Below are 17763 nucleotides of genomic sequence, written 5' to 3'. Positions count from 1 at the left end.
TCTCACATTTGTCGCACAATAAAAAAATATGATAAATAATTACAGTTTATTACACTGCAAAATTATTCCAGGTTAATTACATGAGACAGTGCATTTTGTTCGTTGTATATGTGAGAAGTATTATCAGGGGGGTAATACGAAATTCTAAAATCGAAGTTCGTATCTTGCCGTCCCGCTGACACCTATATTATTTAATACGAGAGTGAAAGAAACGGTAGGTATGCACGAACTTCGATTTTTGAATTTCGTAGTAGCCTCCAGATACATCGGCCGGACAAGTTATTTTAAAGCTATGACGCATTGTGGCGTCATAGTTGTGTTTTGTATCTCAAGCCTTTTTAGTTAGCATCGAAGCAAGTTATTATGTCCATAACTTCACCTGTATCCCATCTGAACTTTGCAATTTCGTTTAAATAATAGACACGACGAGCCAGGGCGTCTTTTTATGAAGAAACTCCTCAATTCTAGGGTTGATAGCACAAACTGACACTACATGTTTTCAGTTTTAATGACATACATTTTATATGACACACAGAACTTAATGAGAGATTTTAGTTCTAATCATCTATTCGATGTGAATTTTTCTAACATACTTACCTAAAAGTGTCTAAATGCTTTAAAAATAATAAAATAAACTAAATCAATATATATTAGATATTAAAAAGCTTGTCTTGTATACATAGGTATCATATATAGTAGTTGCATGATGAATGCCCAAACAAAATCCTTATACCGTAGGAATATCGGTTTTAAAAACAACATATGTAATAACCCGATAAGGAGCTGTATTCTACCAAATTTTAATCAAACACATTCAACCGTTTTATTGTCAAAAGTAACAAATACACCATCTTTTGCATTTATAATATAAAAGTAAGAACTAATAATATTCCGAAATGAAACGGAAGGATGCACACTCTATTACAAAGTAAATACATATAAATAACAAACCCAGCTACGTTACTTGCTACAAGCCTCGTAAGAACCGGTTGCTGGTAGGTCAAAATCCGTGATCTAACCAGATAACATAACGTGTAGTTAGCACTGATTCGATAAAGTAAATAAATAACTGCTAAAAAACTCCATATATAAATATCAATTTCTAAAAGCTTGTTTTGGTACCTATTCTTTGGCGCTACGGTAAAGAGAACATCCATATTAAATAAAAAAAATACAACCATTGGAACATAGAACCTCCTCTTTTTTGAAGTCGGTTAAAAAGTAACACATTTAGTGGGAGTGGTGACCTAGTGTTTGACCTACGGCTCTCAAACAGAGGTTCGTGGGTTCAAATCCGGGCTCGCATCTCAGAGTTTTTCAAATGTCATGTGCGAAATTACATCACAAATTTACCATGAACTTTACGGTGAAGGAAAATATCGTGAGGGAACCTGCACAAACCTGCGAAGCCATTCAATAGTGAGTATGAATTCCTAATCCGCACTGGGACTGGGACCCCATGGGAACCAAGGCCCAATCCATCTCATTCTGAGAAGAGGTCTGCCCAGCAGTGGGACGTATAAAGGCTGGCATTATAATGATGGTTATACAATGATTAACTTCACACAAACAATGCGGGAATGAAATTAAGCATACATTCAATCTTTCGATGCTACATAATATTATTATGTAGGTAGATAGGTACACCAATGTCATCCATATACACCTAAACTTATAAATGTAAACGTAACCAACAACACTGTTTTAAATGACAAAATAGATCAGATCTCAGTACTAAGGCCGTCGCAAGCGCAGGGCCAACTACTTAACTATGACATAACAATATGTTTGCCCATGACATTATTGCCTAAATGACCTATTATTCTATCCATTATCTGCCGAAACTACTGCAGCCGTGCGAACTGATGTCGGTGTAATTAATAGTTGAGTAACGCGGTGTGGTTTGGACAACGTGGATGACACGTGTCACGATGGGAACGGATTATTTACTACATCTGTAAAGACACTTATCTAAAAATTGTAATGAATAATGTCTTGCCATCGTATTTTGTCGGAACAGTTCGTTTTTACGGTTCCGGAGCCAAAATGGCAAAAACGGAACCCTTATAGTTTCGCCATGTCTGTCTGTCCGTCCGTCCGCGGCTTTGCTCAGGGACTATCAATGCTAGAAAGCTGTAATTTTGCACGGATATATATGTAAACTATGCCGACAAAATGCAAAAAAAAATTTTTTTTGGGTACCTCCTTAGACGTAAAGTGGGGGTGATTTATTTTTCTCATCCAACCCTATAGTGTGGAGTATCGTTGCATAGGTCTTTTAAAACCATTAGATGAGTGATTTTTTTGCGAAATATTCAACTTTAAAGTGCAAATTTTCATTAAAATCGTGCGTCCCCTAAAAAAAATTCAGGATGGTAGTAAGTATTTCAAACTTTCAAGGAAAACTATAACGGCTAAGTTTGCTTGAGAATGATTAGTAGGTTAAGAGTAAATAGCAGCCTAAGGTATAAATTATACCTAAACTTGGAAGATTCTGTATAAAATACGAAATTCTTAGAAAAATATTACATAATGTTTTCGTAATGGCTACGAAACCCTATTTCGAGCGTGTCCGACACGCTCTTGGCCGGTTTTTTTCTTACTTTCTCAACTAGCTTACTGAAGTTTACTGAATCTAATAGAGAAAACAAGATAAATACAAACTCTGGCTCCATTTCCACCAGAGATGTGCAAGGATGTGTTGCGAGGAATATGTTTTTTATCAACCAATAGAAACGCTTCATTTACCTTGCCTGGGTCCACTCAGCCGTTCCCACTATAGATGTGCTGTACGAGGATAGGTAAATGAAGCATTTCTATTGGTTGATAAAAAACATCCCTCGCAACAGATAATCGCACATCTCTGGTGGAAACGGAGCCTTTCCGACAAAATACGATGGCAAAACATTGTTCAATAGATCTGTAAGTCTACTTAACACAGAAAAAAGGTAAAAGAAAGGAGGGAAACCTAAATTAGAAATGCCACGTTCTAACACAAATACGAGGACAAAAAGTTAGTACACGTACAATACTCGTAGTGGTCTGTAGAAAGGCTCACTTATTACATACTACATTCGTTGTTGACCGCAACAAGCAGAAAGAGAAAATTAAAACTGAAAAGCGCAAGTGGCGAAGTCATATTAGCTTGGATTACACGAGCTTTATATCGACTTGCCGTTACTACGTAGTTTAGTACTAAGCTGAGAAGTGACAAGCATTTTTTTATTTTATGCGCTGTACTGTATTGAAAAGTAGTTCCAAATTTTTGGAGACCGAATAGTCAAGTAGTTAGGGAATTTGACTATGGAGCTTGAGGTATGTTTATTCTCGGGTCTTGGACGTTTAATATGTATTTATCTATAATCTATGCAATTATTTTTATCCGTTACGAGTACTTAGTACACATAGTACAAGCTAGTTTAGGACTAGGTATGTATGTAAAGTCTTTATTGTACAAAATAAAAGAAACAAAATACAATTACAAACTTCAATCAATCAATCTTCAATAGGTCAATTGGTGTCAATGATATTTTTAATTATTTTTTATTCTGCTGCTTTGTCTATTCTTGTTTCTGATGTCAATAAGAAAAGTTGGTGCCACACTTTATCAATAGATAATCAATTAAAGACTGATCGCGTGTGATTTTTTTGTTTAAATATAGCTCTGTAAGATTCAAATCAAATAGAGGATATTTATGTCTCGCGGTAATTTTATTTTAATAAAATATTTAGAAAGGCCTCATCCTTGTTTTTACTTATTTCGAATAGGATGTTACAAACTGATTACAAAACAACACTTTACCAAAGCTCAAAAGAAACTCAACGATCATTACGACGCTGCATCGTGTCGCTTTTTGTTACTTTTTTTCAGTCATCACACGTCATGCATGGCGTCTAATTAGTCGCATGAGATGATGTAACGTCACCGAGCAAACATATTTAAGTCATTAAATTCATTGTTTTTCTCACAGATTGCTCCCAGCTTGTACCAATTTATAAACACTAATGGAGTGACGTGTTTTTATACGTCTTTACTATCAAGTAATTATATTCATTCTCCTACTTATCTTATAAAATGTGAAAGTTTGTGAGTGAGTGAGTTTGTGAGTAGTGAGTATGTTTGTTACTTCTTCACACTGAAACGGCTGGACGGATTTAGATGAAATTTGGCAAAAAGTTATTTTATAACCTGGATAAAAACATAGGATACTTTTTATCCCAATATTCCCACGGGATAGGGATAAAATCTCGAAATGACAACCGCTGGGTTTAGAGTCATGAAATTTGGTATGTATAGGTAGCTGCATATTTGGAATACACATAGGCTACTTTTTAATCCTGATTTTACCACGGGTTCGAGATAAAATCTTGAAATATCAACCGCTGGGTTTAGTCTTGAAATTTTGAACAGTTGTTCTTAACACAAACTCAATGAAGACCACGATATAAATTTTAGGAAATCCCGGGGGAATTTTATAAAATCCCAGAATTTCAATTGTAACTACCAGATCGAATAGTTTGCGCGTGTGAAGCCGCGGGTAAACTCTAGCATTCAATAAAGTAAGTTCGCTGAAGTAGTCGTAGACAAATGTTATTAATATGCTATCTCCGGCCTACACGGGGTGTCACTGAATATGGGGATTTAAATGCAAGGTTCGATAAGTACTCCCAAAACTGAGCTACTTTTGATCTGCAACTTTTTAAAAATATGACCACTTAATTTTTTTTTCATACAGATTAAATGTAATTTTCAATGTATGCAATACAATACTAAATTGACAGCACAGTTATCACAGTTAGTTTATCTTGGAGATGACAAATAAGTGTCAAAAATTACTTTAACGCCCCCGTGCCAAGATACAGCGATAACACCGCCATGTCTGATACACTGATTTAACTATTGAACTTTGAGGATCCATAAATTACTTAAATACAAGTTATTTGAAAATTTTACAAAACAAAAGTAGCTATGTTATGCGAGTAAAATCAAACCTTGAATTCAAAGCCCCATGGACAGAGACCATGAAGAGTTCCACTGGCTAGGCATAGCCGTCCACTCAGCTTGAGAGGGCTTGGGCTGTAGTTTCTACGTGAGCTCAGTGTTCAATCATGAACCTTCACACCATCAAAGAGTATAATCATAAGAAAAAGATATCACGAACATTTTTTGACTTACTTATTAACAGTAACATAGTTTCATTCCTGGGAGGCTACTCCAAACTTTTGAAGTAGCCCCCCTGTAACGAGATGAAGGAACATTAGAGAGGCAGATGACAAGCTACCCCAAATAAATAAGATAAAAAAAGGATCACGAATGAATCAAGTGCAAGTAACAAGGAAATTGAATAAAATGTAGAGCTGATAAAGGTTGTTTGTAGAATTTGTTTAGTATGGGTTTTCATCCCGGAAACTGTAGTTTCTGAGAGCGCGTGATGAATAAATTCTTTGCAGACGAATTCGCGGGCAACAGATAGTTAACTTGATAAGGTAATACGTAAGCAAATCCACTTCTAAAATACAACCATCGTTAACAGAGCACGGAAACTGAAACTAGTGCAGACATGAATGATTGCCGGCCAAAAACATGAGTACAGAGCAACATCAATCAGTTGCCTCCAAATCTCAAGATGCTTATCGAGTTACGTAATTCTATGATTTATAACAAAGTGAATGTGACCACAGGGGTGCCAACCTATGCCGACATACGGCATGCGATCCTGTGTTAGACTCATCATATCAGGGGGCTACTATGAAATTCGAAAATTGAAGTTCTTATCGTACCATCCCTCTCACTCTCGTATTAAATAATTATTAAGCGTCAGCGAGACGGCAAGATCATCATCATCATCATCCCAGCCTATATACGTCCCACTGCTAGGCACAGGCCTCCTCTCAGAACAAGAGGGCTTGGGCCATAGTTCCCACGCGGGCCCAGTGCGGATTGGGAACTTCGCACGCACCATTGAATCGCTTCGCAGGTTTGTGCAGGTTTCCTCACGATGTTTTCTTCACCGCAAAGCTCGTGGTAAATTTCAAAATGTAATTCCGCACATGAATTTCGAAAAACTCAGAGGTGCGAGCCGGGGTTCGAACCCACGACCCTCTGCTTGAGAGGCGATAGGTCAAACCACTAGGCCACCACGGCTTCAATACAAATTTCAATCCTTCTTTGTGGGTGCAATCGGCAGAGGGCTAACTACATTTTTTTTTGTTGAGTCGCCTTAAAGGCCAAAGACATTACGACAGTCCTTGCATTTATTTACTTAATTATAGTTTTAAAAGATTTGGCTAACTAAATTATAATAACTAACTAATTTTCGACACATATCATAACAAGACTGCTAGGAGCTCTCAGAGACGAAAAAGAATCGGCACAAGGGTCAGTAATTTTTACGTAGGTCCTTTTTACAACCAGCAGGAGCCTCTACATCTTTGTCACCCCGAGGCCTCCAGAACTCTAAATCGAAGTAGCGGAAAAAAATACTTAGGGGCTGTTTCACAATCCATTGATTAGTGTTAACTGACGGTTAAATGTGATACCGTCTCCGTCTATTCGAACAAAACAAATAGAGACGGCATCACATTTAACCGTCAGTAAACACTAATCAATAATAATAATGGATGGTGAAACAGCCCCTTAGAGTAATGGCTTATATCACCAGTTACTTTATGACAAATTTTATATGACTTATCTGTGAGACAGTCTTTGTTTGTTTTTTCCGGATAAACAAAAAGGCATCACATTTATCTATCACATAAAATTTTAACAGACCGTAAGAAAAATAATTGCAAATCTTTTTCTTACTTCTGTAACTGGCAAGATAGAAAATGAACTTTGACAGCCCTATTCTAACAGTTTTCAGAGATAGAGAACATTTGACAGACATGCATGTACCCGCTGCGATTGCACCAAGCAGAACGGAAAGTAATCATCAATTTGTCAATGATTTGTTAAGCTCTGAAAAAGTCGCGCAACTCAAGTTCTTTATTTTCAACAGAGTCACGATCGCACTCTCTAAACGTAAATAATCTTGCTATAGTGGGCTTTATTGGGTTGTAATAAGGATTAGAAACTAGTGCACGCTTGATAGACCAGTAGTGATGAAATAGGCCCACGTTCGCTTGGTTTGTGTTTCTTAACATATTAGGTTACTTACTGTTAGTGTGTTGATAAGTGTCAACAATAATGCATCATTAGTATTATCTAATAGATATTGGACTTAAAATGTCGCATTTGGACTAAGTCGGACAGATATGACATCTTATAAGGAAGTCCGTGGTATTCATTCTAAATGGTTTAGGTGGTAATACCGCCTAAATATAGAACTGTTTACACGTTATATACCCACGTGAAAGTAATTGTCAGAACTATTAGAATACGGATTGGTATTTCAGCCAAAGGATCTTTCTATTCTTGGCCAGCAATATACTTTTCCAATCGCGATGCCAAATAAAAACTAATGTATTCAATTCGATTTTGGAAAAGTTCTATTATGTAATTCGGTCTCTCATTTAAAACTTTGTTTTTTTTTTATAAAATTAGAACTAAAAAAATTGTGTACAATAAAGTGTAAATAAATAAAACAACTATTACAAAAATAACCGCTTGGTCAAAATAGCCCACTCCTTGCCATTCCCAGCGCAATAGTGTCCATAAAGCTCGCCCGATTTCCACGTTGATTGGATAGCAAACTAGTACTTTTTTGGTTGGATAGTTAATAAGAACATTGTGACTAATCTATATAGTATACCTAAAGTAAGGGATTTAACGTACCAAGCATACTGTAAAATTTTGTTTGTAAAATTGCTCTTCCTAAAACAAAATAGTGCAATTAAATATTCTTAACTTTTGCTTGACTCTATTACACTTAAACAGAGTTTGCTAATTTCATTCGAAACTCAAAACAAAAGGACGGTTTGAAAGAATCTTCAGGAAAAGGAAGAAAACCGACGAGTAACCAGCGAAAATAACATTCTGATTGTACTTTACAGCTGGTTGAAATTATACGAGCACCTACATAATGTTATTGTCATCTTAACCATAATCCAAATAGGTACCTAACGGTATCGAGATAATGATAATGAAATGCAATTATGATTCAACTGTCGCCCACGGAATGTCGGCGGCATGAATGTGTCACCTAGAGCTGAACTGTGAGCTAGAAGTTGATCCAAGACATCTAAGTGATAAAAATACAGCTAAGTATCGGCTCACGCACAGCGTAGGGTCCCGTGTTATGCGGCAAATTTTACACAATTACACACTACTATACTAGTAGGTATCTACTACTCGCCAACTTTTAAAAATAAATTCCTCACTAATCGACCGTACGTATGTTTAACCTCTCCGAACCCTCTGATTCTGAGAGGAGGCCTGTGCCCAGTAGTGGGACGTATATAGGCTGGGATGATGATTATGACGTTAAAGCTACTTTACTTATATTATGTATGACACTATCAGGTTATTGTTAAAATTACAACAAAAACAAACTAGTTATGTATATCTTCAATTTATTTATATGTTCCTTTTAAACTCGTTATACTTAGGTGTATTTACTAAGATTGTTTTTTTTTCTTTAGTTTTTAATGAAAATTATCACTTTACCTAGGCAATACAAACGCCAAGTCTTTAGGTATAAGAACATGCTGATTGGAAAGACATTTAATTAGGTATGTATCGTGCTACAAAACATGACCGTATCTGACCGACCGGTTTTTAAATGAAATAATAATTATCAATTACTATCTATTAAGGGACACGGACTGTCCACTTGTTTTTATAGGTACAAAAAAATACCGACAGACATATTTCAATGAATTCATCTTATGGCAAGATAAGCCCAGTAAAGTCAGACTGTTAAATAAACATAGCCAATACAAGAGAAATATCCGTCAGACTCCAAACTAGGCTGAGCCTGTATCTTGGACGTCTGCGGGTGCGAGTAACTTATTAGAAAAACAGTAACAACATAAATAGGTAAATCTTCTTCAAGTCGCACATTCAAAAACATACCACATCATATCATACACAGTAGGTAGGTACTGTTAAGATATAATAAGCCTGTCCCCAAAATACATATATGGTCAGTGCGACCATTAAATTAAATAAATAGCCCATTAGGCACCCTTTTTACCGAGTCCCCAGAACGCATCAATAACTTGACCGCACGCAACAAAAAAAAACTAATTAACTTACGCTCGTATTAATTGAGAGCATTATTTCACAGAAACTGTAATTAATTATATCAACCCACGGCCATTTCCAAATTAAATAAATATTAAATTAATTACTTCAGTAGCGTAATGGCCGCCGAGCGAAACTAATTATCTATGGCTATGCGCGTCTTCTATAATCTGTGGTGTAATGTTTTCTAATCTGTGGTGATCTGGTTTTGTTATTTCGGCCAGTTCGCGTGGGTTGAACTCATTCTTAGTTAATAATAGGGCTAACGGATTACTTAGCTACAATGGTGAGCTATTATGCAAATCCATTTGCTAATATAATTCATATTTTTTTGTATGCGAATCCTATTTAGAATTGCAGAAAATCAACCCAGACGAAATGTCGTAAGTTTAACGATGGTTTAAGTCACTGTTACTGTTTTGGTTTTTTTTAATTGAATTCCCTAATAATGTAAAAAACACACAAATATGATACCTATATATGTAGGGTTATGATATGAGTTATGTGAATAATCTTTTTGTTTTAAAATTTGATAATATTTAACAGCAGAAAAGGTAGAGCTTATAAATAAGCATGGTGAAGAAAATTTTTAACGAGCAACTTCATATCCATAAAGGTCCGATGTTAGATAATTTATCACAAAAGTCAACTTTTAATACATAAGTAATAATTTTAATTATTCCTCCTAGGTCTGCCTCTGCTAAGGTGCCCGTCGCATGGAACCCAATCGGTGAAAACTTTGGCCCAGTGATCCGGATGCGGTTGCGGATGCCTAGGAGATGGCGGGACGGCGATTTGGACCGTTTCCAGTCAGACTGGCTAGGGTTGGCCAAAAGCAGAGACGAGTGGAGGAAAAAAAAGGGGAGGCTTTTGCCCAGCAGTGGGACACAATATGAGCTAATAAAATAGTAGATTGTTCAACAAGGGACTAAAACAAGCCATAATGTTTATCCACCCGAGTGTTATTATGGTTGTTTAGGCTCGCGTTAAACACTCTAGTTTGAAAACTTTGAATGCGAGGAAATAAACGGCGTTCTGTTCAAAACTACATTACTACTTTTTAAAAACGTACTCTCAATACGACTTAGGTATCTTCTGTTCAAAAATCAAATAATTACCAAAAAAAATTGTGATGCAGTTTTTTTCTTTTTTTTTGCAAAGTGACGCTTTAATTAAATGCTATTTAGCCAACAGTTTAAAAATTTTAAAATTAGGTATTTTAAAACTAATAACTGTATTATGCATAATTAAATGAATTCATCCTAAATATAATTGAACAGGTTCATATTCATAGATAATCATTAATTGTGTTTCACAAAATTAAATAATATTTTTTAAATATTTTTGCACAGTTGTCATTTTGAGGTTATTTCCACGCCCTGAAAATTGTCTAAGTATAGACAATCACTGAAAATGTCGATAATCCTCCATTCGCAAACACCGTGATTGGCTGTTTAGGGTTTCCAACGTTAATTAAAAAAAAAAAACTTTAATCCCTAGAGATTAAAAAGGAACTTTAATTCCGATATGCAGAGACTAAAGTAACATTTTAAGAGCATGAGAAGTGAAAATTAAATTATTGTAACTTTTAACAAGTTGGATGTTGCCAGTGGATAAACATTTTGATTTTTGTATAATTAATGAATAATAAGGTATATAGGTTTTGCTGCTATGCCAAAACCTCATTCACAGTTTTCTCCATGGCTACCTACCACGTTAGTTATCCATCTCATGTAACACATTTACCTACTACTGGCCACCAAGAGAATAACATAGACAACTAACCACAGCTGCAAAAATCAAATATCTAACAGATACTTAGAATGGCAGCAAAATTGCAGACGGACTTTCACTAGATAGGTTTTTTATCTCATTTCTCTTGCTCGGATAAGACCTCCTTGTTAGAAAGATCTAGATAGTGTTCCAGACTTTATGCGTTAATTGCTTTCGATTCACTAGATAGTGCCTATAATGCATATCATTGTGTAAAATTTAATATGATTTTAGTTTTGATTTTGTATAAGGATGAATGATCGTCTAGATTTTTTTTAACCTTCTTTTTGTAATGAATGTCATTTATCATTATATTTTACTTCATACATTTGTATGATTACGTTTCATTTGTATGTATAACGAACGATATAGCCGATCGATTAGAAGGGCAATGAAGAGTCTTATACCCTTCAATGATCCCTTGGCGACGACGGTGGGTATAACAAATATTTGAAAGAAAACAAACTCCTTTCCAACATTTTGTAAGAAAAACAGCAGTTCTTTTTTATAAACTATTATTTTTATCGAGACTTTTTCGTTTAACATTTATTTTACCTTAGCTCAGATACACAAATCAACGTGATAAGCATGACATAAGTTTATTTAGCCGTTAAGGCTAATACATCGTGGTGTCCATTCACGCGTAGATATTGACGCGTCATCGAGGAAGTGAGAGGCATGACAATGCGTTGCGCAGGAAGCTCGATGGATTGGTTTTGGCTTTAGAAAAACTTGGAATGACTTGGATGACTAGGCTAGGATTGATTTGAGACGTCATCTACCAGTTAGTGCCAATTACTTCGCTCATCAGCGACCTGATAGTTGCGTCTATGCAACAAATGTGTGTTCATGCAGCTCTTCCACCCCCACACCGTAAGAACACACACATCACACAAACCCAATATCACCGCCATCACAGTACGCCGACGCGTTTCGAACCCAACTAAAGTCAACAAACATGTTTCCTATCGAAAAAAAATGGTTCTGTACGGTACACACGATAACATTTATATTCCTTTGCCACAAGTTCTATGAGCTTGCCATACTAAAGTTCATCTTTTTCATATCGCAAATCCAAGTTAAAACTTCTACTGTAAGTATGTAAATCCGCCATTACGTCCACACTGTCAAAATCCGAACAATAAATGGTTACATCCCACTTGGTTCCGCTCTGTTTCTACGGAACACTTTCGCTCTTGTTTTGTTTTGTGTGCTAATTAGGTACCCACGCCGGCATTCATTAGTGACACCGGCGCTATTTATTTTATTTGAATTCTTCACATTCATTTTCGATGTCACATAAAACTACAAGTGCTGTTTGATAGAGACGGCGGGTAAAAGTGGAACTGACGTGAACGCAAAATTGTTGCCATGTCCAAGCAATTTGCCAGAAAAATGGGTAAAAACGATTCCATTTTGCAAATTTAATTTTAAATCTGTAATATTTACAAAATTTGAAATTAATTAAGCTAATTAAATAAATAAATATCATGGGACACTTGACACCAATTGACCTAGTTCCAAACTAAGCAAAACTTGTACTCGCACCTTTAAAATTAAACTGAAACAATTCGAAATATTCGCATTTCCAAAATAAACTTTAGTTAAAACACGATCTGGTTGAATTTTGAAATGAGAAAATTTCGAATGAATTCAGTTTAATTTTAAAGGTGCGTACTATGGATAGTAGGCAACGAATAAACACCTACTTATATAGATAAATACATACTTAAATACATATTAAACATCCAAAACCCGAGAACAAACATACCGACGCTTGAAAGAAGAAATTAACTAAGCGACGTTTTTTTTAAGATAGTTGTACAGTAAAATTTACTGATACAAACATACATATATTAGTTAACTATCTTAAAAAAATGTCGCTTAGTCAATTTCTCCTTTCAAGCGTCGAACGTATAATTCATACAAATATCGAACCCGGGACCTCAAGCTTCGTAGTCAGGTTCTCTAACCACTTGGCCATCCGGTCTATTAATTTAATAATTTTGCATTTGTGATAAGTTTTTTTTTCCTTTTACCTTCGTAGCATTCATAATATTTCAGGATTAGCTGTTGCCTGCGACTCTGTCTGCGGAGAATTCGATTGCCCCTATCCCGCGGGAATAGTGGCCTGTATTGGTAATGCGTGGACAAAGTAGGGTAGGTACACTGCGCGACGTCACGCGGAACTTTGACATAGTCAGTCCCCTTCATATTTTTTTGTTTAATTGACAAAAGAAAATAATACGTGCCCAATATTCTATTACCGTAAGATCGGGGTACTTTGGCCCTGAAGGGTAACTTTGGCCCATGGGATTAACTCAGTCATGGTTTTATTATTGCTTTGAGAATATGGCTCTTTGCCATGTGGTTGGTGTTAATTGATCGATCACATTTTTATGTTTTTAATTAACGTTTTATTTTACGTTTTTATATGGTTTTTATGTAGGCCAAAGTAACGCTCCAAAGGGTCAAATTACCCCGACCTTACAGTATTTATTATTTCTGATAATAAAGTGCCGAACTAATTAGATTTTTCTAGGACAACTAGCCTATTATTTAATCATCGCAGATTATTAAAACATGGTACAACATAGTTTAAACAGTGTTACAGCCAAGCCGTGCCGAATGGGGACAGCTGGACAGGACTACGGGACCTTATTCGGGTTAACGACCATCATAATTAGGAGTGTGGGAAAGGGAGCATCAATCTAGTAAACAGATTATATGAGCTTTTAATTCCGTTTCAGTGGAATTACAACCTAATAATGAATTATAACGTGTAAAAATTTATATCTGTTTCCCTTGATCACGCCATAGCTTGAGAGCGACTTCATCCATCTTTATTTTAAGTTTTGTAATACTTTGTAAAAGGTTCTTCGGACAAATTAAGAACATATCGAAAATACAAACTGAGACATGGATGCACAGAAAAACCAGAAAAAGAGACCAGCACTGGGAATCGAACCCAGGTCCTCAGCAATCCGTGCTGCGTGCTATAACCCCTACACCACTGCTGGACAGCAGCTGCTGTTTTTCTGTGCATCCATGTCTCAGTTTGTATTTTCGATATGGTTTCACGGGATACCCGTAAAAGTAACAAATTTGGAGTTGAAATAAAAAATACAAAAAGACTCCAAAAAACCAATCACAAATTAAGAACGTTGCGCAGAAAATTTGGAAAATTAAAAAACCGAGTGACTGACACTTTTCTAAAAAAGCTGCATCAAAATTGGTCCTTTGTTTGGAAGCTATGATGCCAGAGACACATACAATTAAACTAGTTTCCTAATGTCGTTCGGAACTCAAAACAGAAGATCGATTTTCTTTTTCTTTCATTTGAATCTTCAGGAACACGAAGAAAACCGACGAGTCCCAAGCGACATTAACGATCTAGTTGTACTGTAAATAGGTGCGTAGGTACAAAAAAGGAAAAGTATTCTTACTAGAGGTGGACTGATGCTGATCTGCTGAGGAATCGAGAATTCGCTGAATACTGACACCTTTCGCTGTGACGGGCTGCGGGAGAACTTTGACCACTGTGGACTCCTGGCTGATTACATGAAACAAAATATTACAACATAACAATAACTGTTTAATGAATTATTAACATAACATTTATTTTTAATCGTAGAACTAAATGTTATGTTCATGATGCATGGTAACTATTTAATTTGAAATCTAGGCTTGCAACACTGTTTTTTTTTCTCAAGATGGCTTCTCTCCCAAAAAAGCTCTAGTGACGGCATACCAAAATCTTTAATTAGTCAAATATATAGTTTGCTTTAATTCAACTTGTATTTTATTTTAACAATAAAAATTTTCAACCCTTTCACGAACGTTACACGGCTGTGACAGTTATAACAATAGAACTATCTATTGTGTCTAGTAAGTCAGTCTGGCAACTGGAAGTGAGTGAATTATCGTTATCGCCAATATTTTATGAACTAACCAACTTCCCAATTAAAATTATTACATAATTGCTGAAATTAAATAGAAGGTTTTTTTTATTCGACTGGATGGCAAACGAGCAAGTGTGTCTCCTGATGGTAAGAGATCACCACCGCCCATAAACTTCTGCAACACCAGGGGTATTGCAGACGCGTTGCCAACCTAGAGGCCTAAGATGGGATACCTCACGTGCCAGTAATTTCACCGGCTGTCTTACTCTCCACGCCGAAACACAACAGTGCAAGCACTGCTGCTTCACGGCAGGATTACCGAGCAAGATGGTGGTAGCAATCCGGGCGGAACTTGCACAAGGTAAGGAGGTTGTAAATAGAAGTATATTTACGTGTTATTTTTTTATTTCCATTAACTTTAAGGGAACATTTGATAGCTCAAATGAAGTTCATTTGTCCTAGATACTATAGTGGCCTAACTCTTACTGTTTAAAAAAACAACATAAGTAACTAATTAATAATGAGCAGTAAAATTGTGTAAAGGTTCTTAATTTACGATTTTTTTAAAAGTACTTGACTAAAATGTTATTAATTCACAAATAATTTAATCTACTTTAAACATGGTACAGATATGTAACGATGAAAAAAAAACTTATATTTTTTGCCAATATTTTTGTAGTTTGCCCGTAAGTACTATATATCGTATCGACCTCTATGTTATCGGCTCTACATAAGTATAAAACAGCTGTAATTTTGCGACCGACTGGCGGCGCAGGCGCTTAAAATATTCATAGACTAGCACGATTAGCTGTTATTTACATATCACGTGCAGTTACTTATCTAGTGCTTCATTTAATGACATTTCGTAAATTGCCCCAATTACGTTCTTCGCGACTTGGTAATGAGATTTTTTGCGTTGAAGTATGTTTCCTTGCTCTGTTTCATCACAAGTGTTGGTTGTGTATCTAGTGCCCCGCGAATTCGATCGTAAGGTAAACTGCCGTACCGTCTTTTCTCAAACGATTTTGGCTTATTTTCAAGCTTATCTTGCAGCATTGGAAAATCCTGTTTATTTAATTAATTAAGTCATACGGAAGCCCACAAAAAAGCATTTATGAAATTTCATACATTTTCATAGACACATTATCTTAATCTAAACTTGGCACATTTTTTACAGCATCTGACTGACGGTAGCCATGCATCTTTACTTAGGTCAAAACATTTTTCAGCTTGTCTAGCCTATATCTTGTTATTTCTTAGTCACCATCCAAGTTTCACGAACACATGTCGCTAATGTCACCTTATTTGCCAATGCTCGGGTTGGTGCATATGGTGCAGCACTCATCACGAAATGATGAAAAACTGTTTTCGATTCTCAGTCCCGATTTTTCAATACAGTGATTCGTTTGCGAAACATTCAACTTTAAAATGTTTTTTTTTTTTTGTAAAGTCGATGGTCCTCTTTCCCTCTATCTACCTAATCTAAAATCTGGTTAGTAAATATTGAGAAAATTCTTGATGGAAGTACTTAATGTATCAAATTAAGAAGGGATAATGTAACGACCAAATATGCTTGAGGATTATTAGTAACTTAAGGGTAAATAGCAGCTTATCCAGAGGCGTCTTTACCTATAGTGCAGGGTGTACACTGGCGTAGCGGTGTTAGGTTTTTTTTTTATTCACTCATAGATGGCGCTAAACGCACACGGCTAAAGCTACATGGGCTAAAGACGCCGCTGAGCTTATCTTATAAAATATACCTACTTGGTTTTTTTTATTCATCTGGATGGCAAACGAGCAAGTGGGTCGCCTGGTGGTAAGAGATATTGACCAGGGGTATTGCAGATGTGTTGCCAACCTAAAGGCCTAAGATAGGATACCTCAAGTGCCAGTAATTTCACCGGCTGTCTTACTCTCCACGCCGAAACACAACAGTGCAAGCACTGCTGCTTCACGGCAGGATTAGCGAGCAAGATGGTGGTAGCAATCCGGGCGGACCTTGCACAAGGTCCTACCACCTGCTGCTGCAAATTCCGTATGAAAAACAAAATCCTAAGAAAAATATCTTGGGCGAGTCCGACACGTGCTTGCCCGATTTTTTTCTATGTTCCAGTTTCGGTATAATTTTGAAAAATGACCTTATTAGTGACGCTTTCAAACAAAAAGTAGAGACTGAGATCCGCTGAATGTCTACACTGACAATGCACACGACATAAAAGTAGGTATCTACCCGTAAGTGAATCAATTCGCTGAGCTCTTCCGAGTGAAATAAAAAGCTCTTACGAGTCAATACACTTGATGTGCCCTCATTTCTGAATTCAACGGCCAGAGGTGTAAAAACACCTAACCTTATTTCGATAAAAGTTTATGAATCACCCAGGTCAACGTATTAACTAGACCGTTTTAGATCTAGCAATTTACCTGGTTACTGTTTCAGTCTGAACTCCTAGTAACCTCATCGGAATTACATTGTTGCAGATGTTTATGGGCGGTGGTGATCTCTTACCATCAGGAGACCCACTTGCTCGTTTTCCATCCAGTCGAATAAAAAAAAAATACTTATACCTCTATAAAAAACTAGAAATATTTTAATTTTAATATCTGTAGTCTAAAAGTTTTTGGTTGTGGTTTGGTTCACTTACTAATATCGTGGAAAGCTAATATTTGACATACCTACTATGTAAATCCGGTGACAGTACAATAATCTGGCAGTGAAATTCTAGTGGCCCGGCAGGATATCTCTGCAGGATAGAACTCTTCAAAGGTTAATAGCATCGACTTTAAACGAGGTACGGATATCTTAGTCTGGATGACAATGCAAGTACAGTCAACAAAATTTACAGTCAGCTTTTTTTTAACAAAAACTTGTTATCAATGAACTACTTAGGTACAACCTTTTACATT

General features: G+C 36.2%; 1 protein-coding gene across 2 annotated transcripts in view; it reads right to left on the bottom strand.

Annotated features, from left to right (window-relative positions):
* LOC141433549 (uncharacterized) overlaps positions 1–14434 on the bottom strand; it is a 68837-nt gene extending 54403 nt beyond the window's left edge. For both annotated transcript variants that reach the window (XM_074095635.1, XM_074095636.1), the window contains exon 1: positions 14404–14434. The gene's annotated coding sequence lies outside the window, so the exon portion shown is untranslated. The remainder of the gene's footprint in view (positions 1–14403) is intronic.
* Between the last annotated feature and the right edge of the window lie 3329 nt (positions 14435–17763).

This window comes from Choristoneura fumiferana, chromosome 12 (assembly GCF_025370935.1).
Source record: "Choristoneura fumiferana chromosome 12, NRCan_CFum_1, whole genome shotgun sequence".
In the NCBI taxonomy this organism is placed as follows: Eukaryota; Metazoa; Arthropoda; class Insecta; order Lepidoptera; family Tortricidae; genus Choristoneura; species Choristoneura fumiferana.
Note: the sequence above shows the minus strand (reverse complement) of the source record. Positions and strands in the feature narration are given on the sequence as shown.